Source organism: Nicotiana sylvestris, chromosome 3 (assembly GCF_000393655.2).
Source record: "Nicotiana sylvestris chromosome 3, ASM39365v2, whole genome shotgun sequence".
NCBI classification, from domain to species: Eukaryota; Viridiplantae; Streptophyta; class Magnoliopsida; order Solanales; family Solanaceae; genus Nicotiana; species Nicotiana sylvestris.
The window spans coordinates 8,951,995-8,963,032 of NC_091059.1; the positions used below are offsets into that span (position 1 = coordinate 8,951,995).

General features: G+C 35.3%; 1 pseudogene; it reads left to right on the top strand.

Annotated features, from left to right (window-relative positions):
• Positions 1-4,590: 4,590 nt before the first annotated feature.
• LOC104235334 (uncharacterized) lies at positions 4,591-10,787 on the top strand (annotated as a pseudogene).
• Positions 10,788-11,038: the final 251 nt, after the last annotated feature.

An 11,038-nucleotide genomic window follows, 5' to 3' on the forward strand; every position in this document is an offset into this window, starting at 1 on the left:
CAAAACCAAAACCGTTCAAACCTAAAATATATCATTTTTTGATCGATTTGGTTCGATTTTCGATTTTTCCGGTTTTTATGAACACCACTAAAAATAGCTATCATGTTTATTTCCATCACGTTTTCTTTACATTAAAGGTACACACATATATAACATGTTCAATCTTTGTAATTCCTATTATACACGCGCTTACCTACTATTAGAACTATACTTTCTCACATATTTTTAAATTGATTGTACCCCAACTAATAGCTTGTTTGGATGGTTGTTATATATTGTATTGTATCGTATTGTTACTTTAAATACGATATTTGTTTTGATTGTTATTTAAATTTTATTGTATCGTGTCATTAAATCCGTTGTTATGTAGCGACGAAATGTGTCACTTTATGTAACGATCAATTTGGTGTGGTCGCGTCGCTACCTTGTCTTTTTCTCTCATCTTATTCTTCATTATTATTAAATAATTTTATTTTATCATTTACCCGATTTTTTATATAATAATTTTACCCCTTATCATAATATTTTTTTAAAATATTTCAAGTTTATTCTTCATATTGCTGGTGTGCGATATCATAGAATAACGGCAAACGATACAATATATCCAAACATTGTATTCATTAAACGATACAATACAATACAATAGATTATGAAACAATATGTTACTACCATCCAAACAAGTTGTCAATGAATAATTTTTTAAAAAGACTTACATAAATATTATTTAGAAAACATATTTCAGATATAAAATAAAGGTTAAGCTCTAGGAACATATTTCAGTTATAATAAAGATTAAGCTTTAGAAATTGAAAAATATTCATTATATATTGCGAACTCAATGAAAAAAGAAATTATGTCTCGTAGAGTCCTCAATCATCATTCAAATATATTCACCTTAAATTTTTGTTCCACTATTATAATTTTATCGGTATAATTTCACAAGTTATTATACTTCCTTTTTGTTTCAGGAAGAACACATCACTTTTGAAGATGTAAGAGTTTTTCTAAAATATATTGTATCAATTTTTTGAAGAAGACAAAAATAAAATTAGCTACTTTCATTAAAATTCTCAAAAATTTGTGAAATAACATAAATTGAAGAATTGACTCTTACGTCTCCTCAATTAATTTTCCTCAATGGTTACAATGTTACCTTTGTAGAGAGGCTTTAGTTACTAAAAAATAATAATTAATGATGATTCAGTTTGGATAAATTTGGTTTATACTATTTCATTCTTATTTGTTCAAGTTTGAGAATTAACTAAGTTAGCTCTTAATATTATGGGTGTGTTTGGTATGAAGGAAAATGTTTTTCATAGAAAATATTTTCACGGAAAATGAGTGGTTTTATCACTTATTTTCCCTTGTTTGGTTGGTGAATGGAAAATTTCTAGTATTTGGTTAGAGAGTAGAATTTTTTTTAGGAAAATATATTTTTATACTACTCTTCTCACCCCTCCCCCTTCCCCCAAGTCTTTAAAAATTCACATAAACCCAAGAGAACTAATGTGCTGCTTTACTTTTTTACGCAAAAATAATATTGAAATTTGTGCTCCATAACTAAAAAGAAAATACTTTTTTGTTGTTGAAAAAGAAAGTACTCTTTCTACAACATAAAATAAAGTACTCATTTTAGTGAAATAAAAGAAAATACTTTTTCTATATCATGAAAAGAAAAATACTCATTTGGCTGAAATGAAAAAAAATACCTTTGTTACATCATATAAAGAAAATATTTTTTTGTGAAATGAAAAAAATACTTTTCTACATAAAAAGAAAGTATTTTTTTGTAAAATGAAAAAAAATACTTTTTTATATCATAAAAAACACACTCATTTGTTAAAATGAAAACATAAATCTATCTACAACATGAAAAGAAAGTACTATTAATAATTTTTATTTAGGGAAGGGTGGATGGTCACGTGGGGATGGGGTGGGGGGTGGGGGTGGGGTAGGTTTGGGTAGGTGGTGGTAGGGTGTGGGGGTAGGTTGGTGGGGGTTGATAGGGAGTAGGGTGAGCAAGGTTGAGAAGGGGTTTTGAAAAATATTTTCCTCCAATGAGTTCTTGAGGAAAATATTTAAGCCGACCATACATGGAAAAATTGAAAAATATTTTCCTTCATACCAAACACGCCTTAAATTACAACTGATTTTGCTCTATTTTCTAATTTCTTTCATCACTGGTGATCTTTTCGAGGAAATAAATTTATGGTCCCGGGATAAATTTGACCTGATAGTATAACGGAGGTTAAACGTAGACAATACCTGAAAGTAGAGGGATATATTTAGCCCATTTCCCTTTTAATTGTTTAAGTATCCCTTCTATGATATTGGGCTCGGAATCAGCGCATAAAGAAAAGGAATTTTTACCTCCTATAGGAAAGGTTAACACCTTATTTATTTTAAATAAATACCATTTAAAAAAATTATATTCTATAGATACCTTTTAAGGGTTATAGTAAAATATTTAATTTTGGTTATCTCCTTGCCCTAAGCCACTAAATACGCTATTCAGTTACACTATTTTCTTTCTCTCTCTACTTTGATGCATCCCATTCTCTTCCCCATTCCCTGAAAACACGATGCTCCATCTCAAAATTCCTCTCACCCATACTATTTTCTTTTCATTCCGATCAATTCTTGCACCGAATTGAATATCACTAAACTCATGGTACTTCTGATTGCTCAATGCTTTCAAAGTTGAAGTATAAATAACTCTCTGCTTATCCCTAAATGCCATAGCGATTGCGTACCCGACGATAGTTGTTTTCCCGACGGAGGTATGTGCCAATACAAGAACTGATTCTTTACGTCCTAAGCACGCGACGGATACTTCCTGAAATGGGTCGAGCTTGAATGGGTAGGTTTTGGCCATTTCGCCGTTATAGGAAGGGTTTGAGAGGATTCCGTGGATTGTTTGGTCGTTGGTTGAAGTGTATTGCTACGGCGGATTCGCCGGAAATTAGGGTTTGTTCTTGAACAAAGACGACGGAGTTTGGGGCTGAGCAACTTGATTTTCTGTTAATATATTTCAATGTATTTTCATGTATTTCATTGTATTCATTGTCTTTTTTTCCATTGTAATTCAATGTATGTTGTTGTATTCGATGTATTTCATTGTATTCACTGTCTTTTTTTTCATTGTATTTCAATGTATCCTACTGTATTTTATGTATTTTATTGTATTCACTATCTCGCTATATAATTCATATATTTTTTAATTAATATAATTTATGTATTCATGTGTATTATATAATTTCTCTGAAGATTGCTATGTTTTGGGGTATTTTTCGGTTGAAAATCTTTTTTATAACTGAAAATACAATTTTTGTGTGTTATAATTGAGTTTGTTGAGTTATATTAGGAGTCTATTATGTTAATTGATTCACTTTCCGTTTTAAAAACAGTGTAATCCCCTATTTCATGCCGTGAATACAGTCGAATACAATAATCTGTCCAGCTATAATCTCATATTTTACTCCATGAATACAGTCGAATACACTCAAATACAACAACAACTGATTAGCTGGACTTCCCTGATTCACGCCTATTTTTGCTACTGTATTCATGAATACAATAACTTAAATACATCAGATACATCTTATAACCATAGAAAAGGTATTTATAATGCGTAATATAGCAAATGGTATCTATAGATGACTAATTACTACTAAAAGATAGTGTTTTATGTACTTTAAAATCTCACTAATGCATTTGCTTATCAAGGGATTGAACAACTTTAACCTTTTCAATTATAGAGGGTATAAGTCTCCTAGTCTCCTACATGATTTTTAAAATTTTCGGTATTTTGGTATACCGAATTGTCAAGATCCTAATACCGAGTACCGAACCGTTATACCGAAAATTTAGTACTGAATTGAACCGAAATACCGAAAAACCTGAAACCGAAATACCGAATTAATTCGGTCCGGTTCGGAATTCGGTTTTTCGGATTTTATGCTCACCCCTATAAATAGCTTTCATGTTTATTTCCGTCACATTTTTTTTTTTTGGAATTTTTTTATTAGTCAAAAACACGTTTAATCCTAGTTAATTCCAATTACAAAAGAAAATGAATTCTATTGGATGGAACTCTCTTATTACTATGCTTTACTTGCGTATTTTTGAAAGGATTACATCGAACGCAATATTAATGAGATAATAATACCAAAATCAAAGTAACCTCTTACTAATTTTTATGGGCCAAGCAAATACTCTACATGATAATTGCTAACATTTATTAAAAAAGGTAATTTAACACATATTATTAGTTAAGTTATACTCTCCTAGTTTGTTTTAATTATCGAATTCATAATTAAATATTTATATATATTTAATATAAATATAGAATCCAAGCAAAACTAGATTTGTCTATTCAAGAGTATTTTTGGCCCTTTCCCTACAACAAAAAAAACGTTATTAGTCACAACTGTTTTTGTCGCGTCATACTTTCCAAAAGTGTGTCCATTCAAGGATATTCATAAACCAACGGTGGCCTCGTGAATACGGTCTTTCTTATTCTCGTGTTCTTCCTAGTTCAAAGTCTGTCATTCACCATTCAAGAAAGTGTTTTCTGTTATTGTTCTTCAAATGCTTCAAGAAAGAACCAAATCCATGGAGAAGATTGCTTAATTTCGTACCTCCGACACTGATTTGATAATGCAATTGTTGAAATTTGTGGCTGGAAAATGCTTACCAACTGAAGGATTGATTGACTTTGCAGATGTTTACAGCAAAGAGCCATGGCAATTAATTGGAGACAGTTCCAAGAAAACCCATTACTTCCTCACTCAATTGAAGAAGAAGAAGCCCATTGATGCCAGATTTAACAGAACTACTGGTAATGGGACTTGGACACAGCAGAATAAAGGCAAGGAAATTTTTGATGAGGATGAGAGTCTGATTATTGGGTATAAAAGAAGTTTGAGTTACAAGAATAAGAAAGACTCCTTTTTGAATGGCCGTTGGTTGATGATGGAGTATTTCTTGGCTGACTTTGTTCTTCGGGAGTTGAAATCTAAGGAAGTGATATGGTGTCCATCTCATTCAAATGAGTTGGTAGCCAATTTTGTTGACTTGGTTTGGTAGCCAACCTTGTTGAATTTGTATAATTTGGTAGTCAATTTTATTGACTTGGTTTGGTTTGGTAGCCAACCTTGTTGAAATTGTGAAAATGGTGTGTAAATTGTCAAATATTGTAGACTTTAGAGAGTGAGGTTTTGGCTATAAAAGGAGAGCTTTAACTCTCATTTCGACACACCAACAAAGAGAGAAAAAAAGAGAGCAAGGTATTCCATAAACTATAAGAAAATAGTTTGTGAAGAAAAATAGAGTGTGAGAGATATTGTAGTGAGGTGGAAAAAGCAAAAGAGTGTTTATTTCTTTTGAGGGTGTAGTAGTCTTAGGAGTATTTTTTACTCGTTACTACACAGTGTAAAATTCCTCGCTATAGTGATATCAGTTGCTCTTCTTGGCCGTGATTTTTTCCCTTATTCAGAAGGGTTTTCACGTAAAATCTTGGTGTCATTATTGCTGCATTTCTATTCTTGCTGATTTAACCATAACTTAGTGTTCTGCGTTTATCACTAATACCGTGAATACTATTTTTATGGGGTTTATTCCCAACAAGTGGTATCAGAGCCAGGTTCTATCTGAGTATGCTATGTGGTTGCAGCACAGTCTGAACTTCCACATCAGAAAAGAATTACTTTGGTCTCCTAATAAATAGTATTTGTATTTGTGATAAACGATGGAAGCCAACACTAGTAGAATGGTTACCTTGAATGGCACAAATTATGCCATTTGGAAGGGCAAAATGGAAGATTTGCTCTATGTCAAGAATTTTCATCAACCTGTCTTCGCCACTGTAAAGCCTGATAATAAATCAGATGAAGAGTGGAATCTGTTACACAGGCAGGTTTACGACTTTATTAGGCAGTGGGTTGACGATAATGTTTTGAACCATATTTCTGGGGAGACACATGCTCGGACCCTATGGGAGCACCTTGAAATTTTGTATGCTCGGAAAACTGGAAACAACAAGTTGTTTCTAATAAAGCAGATGTTGGGTTTAAAATACCACGATGGTTCCGCGATGACAGATCATCTGAATAATTTTCAGGGGATCATGAACTAGTTATCTGCTATGGGCATTAAATTTGATGAAGAAATTCAAGGCTTGTTTCTACTTGGTTCCCTACCAGATTCTTGGGAAATTCTTAGAACTTCATTATCAAATTCTGCTCCGGATGGTGTGATCTCTATGGATCTTGCCAAGAGCAGCCTTCTAAATGAAGAGATGAGAAGAAAATCTCAGGGTTCCTCCTCATCAGATGTCTTGGTGACTGACTCTAGGGAGAGAAGCAAGAATCCAGGTTCTCAAAATAGAGAACATAATAGAAGCAAATCCAGAAGCAGACTTAAAGATATTGAGTGCTATCATTGCGGGAAGAAAAGGCACACAAAGAAATTCTGCTGGATTTTGAAAAAGGAGAATAGAGACAAGGAAGAACAGAAAGAAGATGGCAATCGTGTGGCAACCGTCACTACAGAAGATCTTGTTACATTCCTTGATGCAAATCTGATAAATATTGCTTGTGATGAGTCAAGATGGGTTGTGGACAGTGGTGCCGCATCTCATGTGACATCAAGGAAGGAATTTTTCTCATCATATACTCAGGGTGACTTTGGAACTCTGAGTATGGGTAATGAGACTATATCTAGGGTGGCTGGTATTAGAACGATTTGTTTGGAAACTAGTATTGGAACTAAACTAGTTTTAAACAATGTAAAGCATGCACCTGATGTTCGTTTGCACTTGATCTCTGTTGGTGTTTTGGATGATGAGGGATATGTCAGTACCAATGGTGCTGGAAAGTGGAAGCTCACTAAGGGCTCCATGATTGTGGCTCGTGGGGAAAAGCGTCGTGGTCTATACTGGACTACGGCCTCTACCTATGTTGATATGGTGAATGCCGTTGAGAGCCATAACTCTTCAACATTATGGCATAAGAGGCTTAGCCACATTAGCGACAAAGGACTAAATGTTCTGGCCAAGAAGAAATTGTTGTCAAATTTTGAAAGTGCAAAATTAGAAAAATGTGAGCACTGCTTGGCTGGAAAACAAAAAAGAGTATCTTTCCAGTCTCATCCTCCTTCAAGAAAGATAGAGTTGCTTGAGTTGGTGCATTCAGATTTATGTGGTCCAATGAAGACAAGAACTTTGGGTGGTGCACTTTATTTTGCTACCTTTATTGATGATTGTTCAAGGAAACTTTGGGTCTACATCTTGAAGACTAAAGACCAAGTGTTGGGTGTCTTTAAGCAGTTTCAGGCTTCAGTTGAAAGAGAAACTGGAAAGAAGCTGAAGTGTATTCGTACTGATAACGGTGGTGAATATTGTGGACCGTTTGACGAATATTGCAAACAACAGGGTATCAGACACCAGAAGACTCCTCCTAAGACTCCTCAGCTTAATGGTTTAGCAGAAAGGATGAACAGGACATTGATGGAAAGAGTCAGATGTTTGCTTTCTGAAGCAAAGTTGCCGAATTCCTTTTGGGGTGAGGCTTTGTTGACCGCCGCACATGTTATTAATCTATCCCCTGCGGTTGCTTTGCAAAGTGATGTTCCAAACAAAGTTTGGTATGACAAGGATGTCTCCTATGACCACTTGAAAGTGTTTGGTTGCAAAGCTTTTGTACATGTGCCTAAAGATGAGAGGTCAAAATTAACTGCCAAGACAAGGCAGTGCATCTTCATTGGTTATGGCCTTGATGAGTTTGGTTACAGGCTATATGATCCAATTGAGAAGAAGGTTGTGAGAAGCCGTGATGTTATCTTCGTGGAGGATCAAACCATTGAAGATATTAACAAAGTGGAGAAGTTAAAATCTTCAAGTTCTGAAGGTTTAGTTAATCTTGATCAAGTTCCTCATACAAATGGGGATGACACTGATGGGCTCAATGATGATGGTGATGCCCAGAACCATATTCCTGATCAACATATTGATGGTGATGGGGATAACAATGCTAATGTTGATGAGGTATATGCTCCTACTCACGAAGCTGTGGACGAGTTAGATATTCCACTCAGGAGGTCTTCTAAACCTCGTACTCCTTCCTCCCGTTATTCACCCAATGAATATGTATTACTCACTGATGGGGGAGAACCAGAATGTTATGCGGAGGCTATAGAAGATGAGCACAAGGATCAATGGATTGAAGCTATGCAAGATGAGATGAAATCTCTGCATGAGAACCATACTTATGAGTTGGTGAAATTGCCTAAGGGAATGAGAGCTTTGAAGAACAAGTGGGTATTCAAAGTTAAAGCTGAAGAACATAGTTTGAAGCCCAGATACAAAGCTAGATTGGTTGTCAAGGGATTTGGTCAAAGGAAAGGTATTGACTTTGACGAAATATTTTCTCCTGTCGTGAAAATGTCCTCCATTCGGACAGTTCTTGGTTTGACTGCTAGTCTTGATTTGGAGATTGAGCAAATGGATGTGAAGACTGCTTTTCTTCACGGTGACTTAGAAGAGGAGATTTATATGGAACAACCTGAAGGCTTCAAGGCAAAAGGTAAAGAAAATCTTGTATGCAAACTTAAAAAGAGTCTATATGGATTGAAGCAAGCTCCCAGACAGTGGTACAAGAAGTTTGAGTCTGTTATGGGGGAGCAAGGCTACAAGAAGACTTCTTCAGATCACTGTGTGTTTGTACAAAGATTTTCTGATGACGATTTTATCATCCTCTTGCTATATGTGGATGATATGTTGATTGTGGGCAGGAATTCTTCTAAGATTGACGAGTTGAAGAAACAGTTGAGTAAGTCTTTTGCAATGAAAGACTTGGGTCATGCTAAGCAGATTTTGGGTATGAGAATTACTCGTTCGAGAAATGAAAGGAAGCTTTACTTGTCACATGAGAAGTACATAGAACGTGTACTGGAGCGCTTCAATATGAAAAGTGCTAAGTTGGTTCGCACACCTCTTCCTGGTCATCTGAAGTTGAGCAAGAAGATGTGTCCAACAACAACGTAGGAAAAAGAGAGAATGTCCAAGATTCCTTATTCCTCTGCCGTTGGAAGTTTGATGTATGCAATGGTATGCACTCGACCAGATATTGCTCATGCAGTCGGTGTTGTTAGCAGATTTCTCGAAAATCCAGGAAAAGAGCATTGGGAGGCTGTAAAGTGGATACTCAGGTATCTAAGTGGAAGCTCACGTGAATGCTTATGTTTTGGAGGATCAAATCCAATTTTGAAGGGCTATACAGATTCTGATATGGTAGGTGACCTTGATAACAGAAAATTCACTACTGGATATTTGTTTACTTTTTCAGGGGGAGCTATATCATGGCAGTCGAAGTTGCAGAAGTGTGTCGCACTATCTACAACTGAAGTGGAGTATATTGCGGTTACTGAAGCTGGCAAAGAGATGATATGGCTCAAGAGATTTCTTCAAGAACTTGGATTGCGACAGATGGAGTATGTTGTCTATTGCGACAGTCAGAGTGCAATAGACCTGAGCAAAAACTCCATGTACCATGCGAGAACAAAACACATTGACGTCAGATATCATTGGATTCGTGAGCAAGTGGAGAACGAATCACTTCAAGTCAAAAAGATTCACACGAGTGAAAATCCTGCAGATATGTTGACCAAGGTGGTACCAAGAGACAAGTTCGAGCTATGCAAAGAACTTGTCGGCATGCACTCAAATTAGAAGACAGTGCTACCTCCTCTAGATGAATGAGGCTGGAGGGGGAGATTGATATGGTGTCCATCTCATTCAAATGAGTTGGTAGCCAATTTTGTTGACTTGGTTTGGTTTGGTAGCCAACCTTGTTGAATTTGTATAATTTGGTAGCCAATTTTATTGACTTGGTTTGGTTTGGTAGCCAACCTTGTTGAAATTGTGAAAAAGGTGTGTAAATTGTCAAATATTGTAGACTTTAGAGAGTGAGGTTTTGGCTATAAAAGGAGAGCTTTAACTCTCATTTCGACACACCAACAAAGAGAGAAAAAAGAGAGCAAAGTATTCCATAAACTATAAGAAAATAGTTTGTGAAGAAAAATAGAGTGTGAGAGATATTGTAGTGAGGTGGAAAAAGCAAAACAGTGTTTATTTCTTTTGAGGGTGTAGTGGTCTTAGGAGTATTTTTTACTCGTTACTACATAGTGTAAAATTCCTCGCTATAGTGATATCAGTTGTTCTTCTTGGCCGTGGTTTTTTCCCTTATTCAGAAGGGTTTCCACGTAAAATCTTGGTGTCATTATTGTTGTATTTCTATTCTTGTTGATTTAACCATAACTTAGTGTTCTGCGTTTATCACTAATACCGTGAATACTATTTTTACGAGGTTTATTCCCAACAGGAAGCAAGAGAATTTGTAATTTGTGCGGTTAAGAAGAATCCGAGATCAGAAATTAGAGGAAATTGTGTTGCTTCTCTTGTAGAGTATAAGATGTTCATTGACCGTGTTTTACAAGATGGGGTTCATCGCCAAACGTCAACTTCAGAACAGAGTACTATGATTTTGTCTAAGAACAGTCCTGTGATGGTGGAAAGTAACTCGGCTGATGTTTTCTCTATGGGACAACTAGAATCAAAAGATGGAATGTTGGTTCTTGTTAATCAGACTGATTCTGATGAATTCTTTGGAATGGTGAACGTGGAAAATCAAGAATGCTATTATCACGAAGGTGATGAGGAGAAAGTTGATTGGGAATCTATATTGGATTTTGGGGATCATGGTTCAGTGCAGAATGACTTGCTTTACTAATTCTGGAAAATTGGAACTTGGTAGATTTTTGAAAAGGGTATTTTTTGTTCGTGAGATATGTGTGAAATCTTAGGGATTCTGACATTGACTTATTGGATATTTAGATTATGTTGGTGTTACAATAACAACCAACACATTTTTTCATCATCGATTTTGTGCAATGTAGATGATGTTGTCGTTTTCTCAAGGTCTCGGTGACTCTTAGAGTTCATTCTTATTGTTTATAATGAACAGTTCAATTATGGAAGATG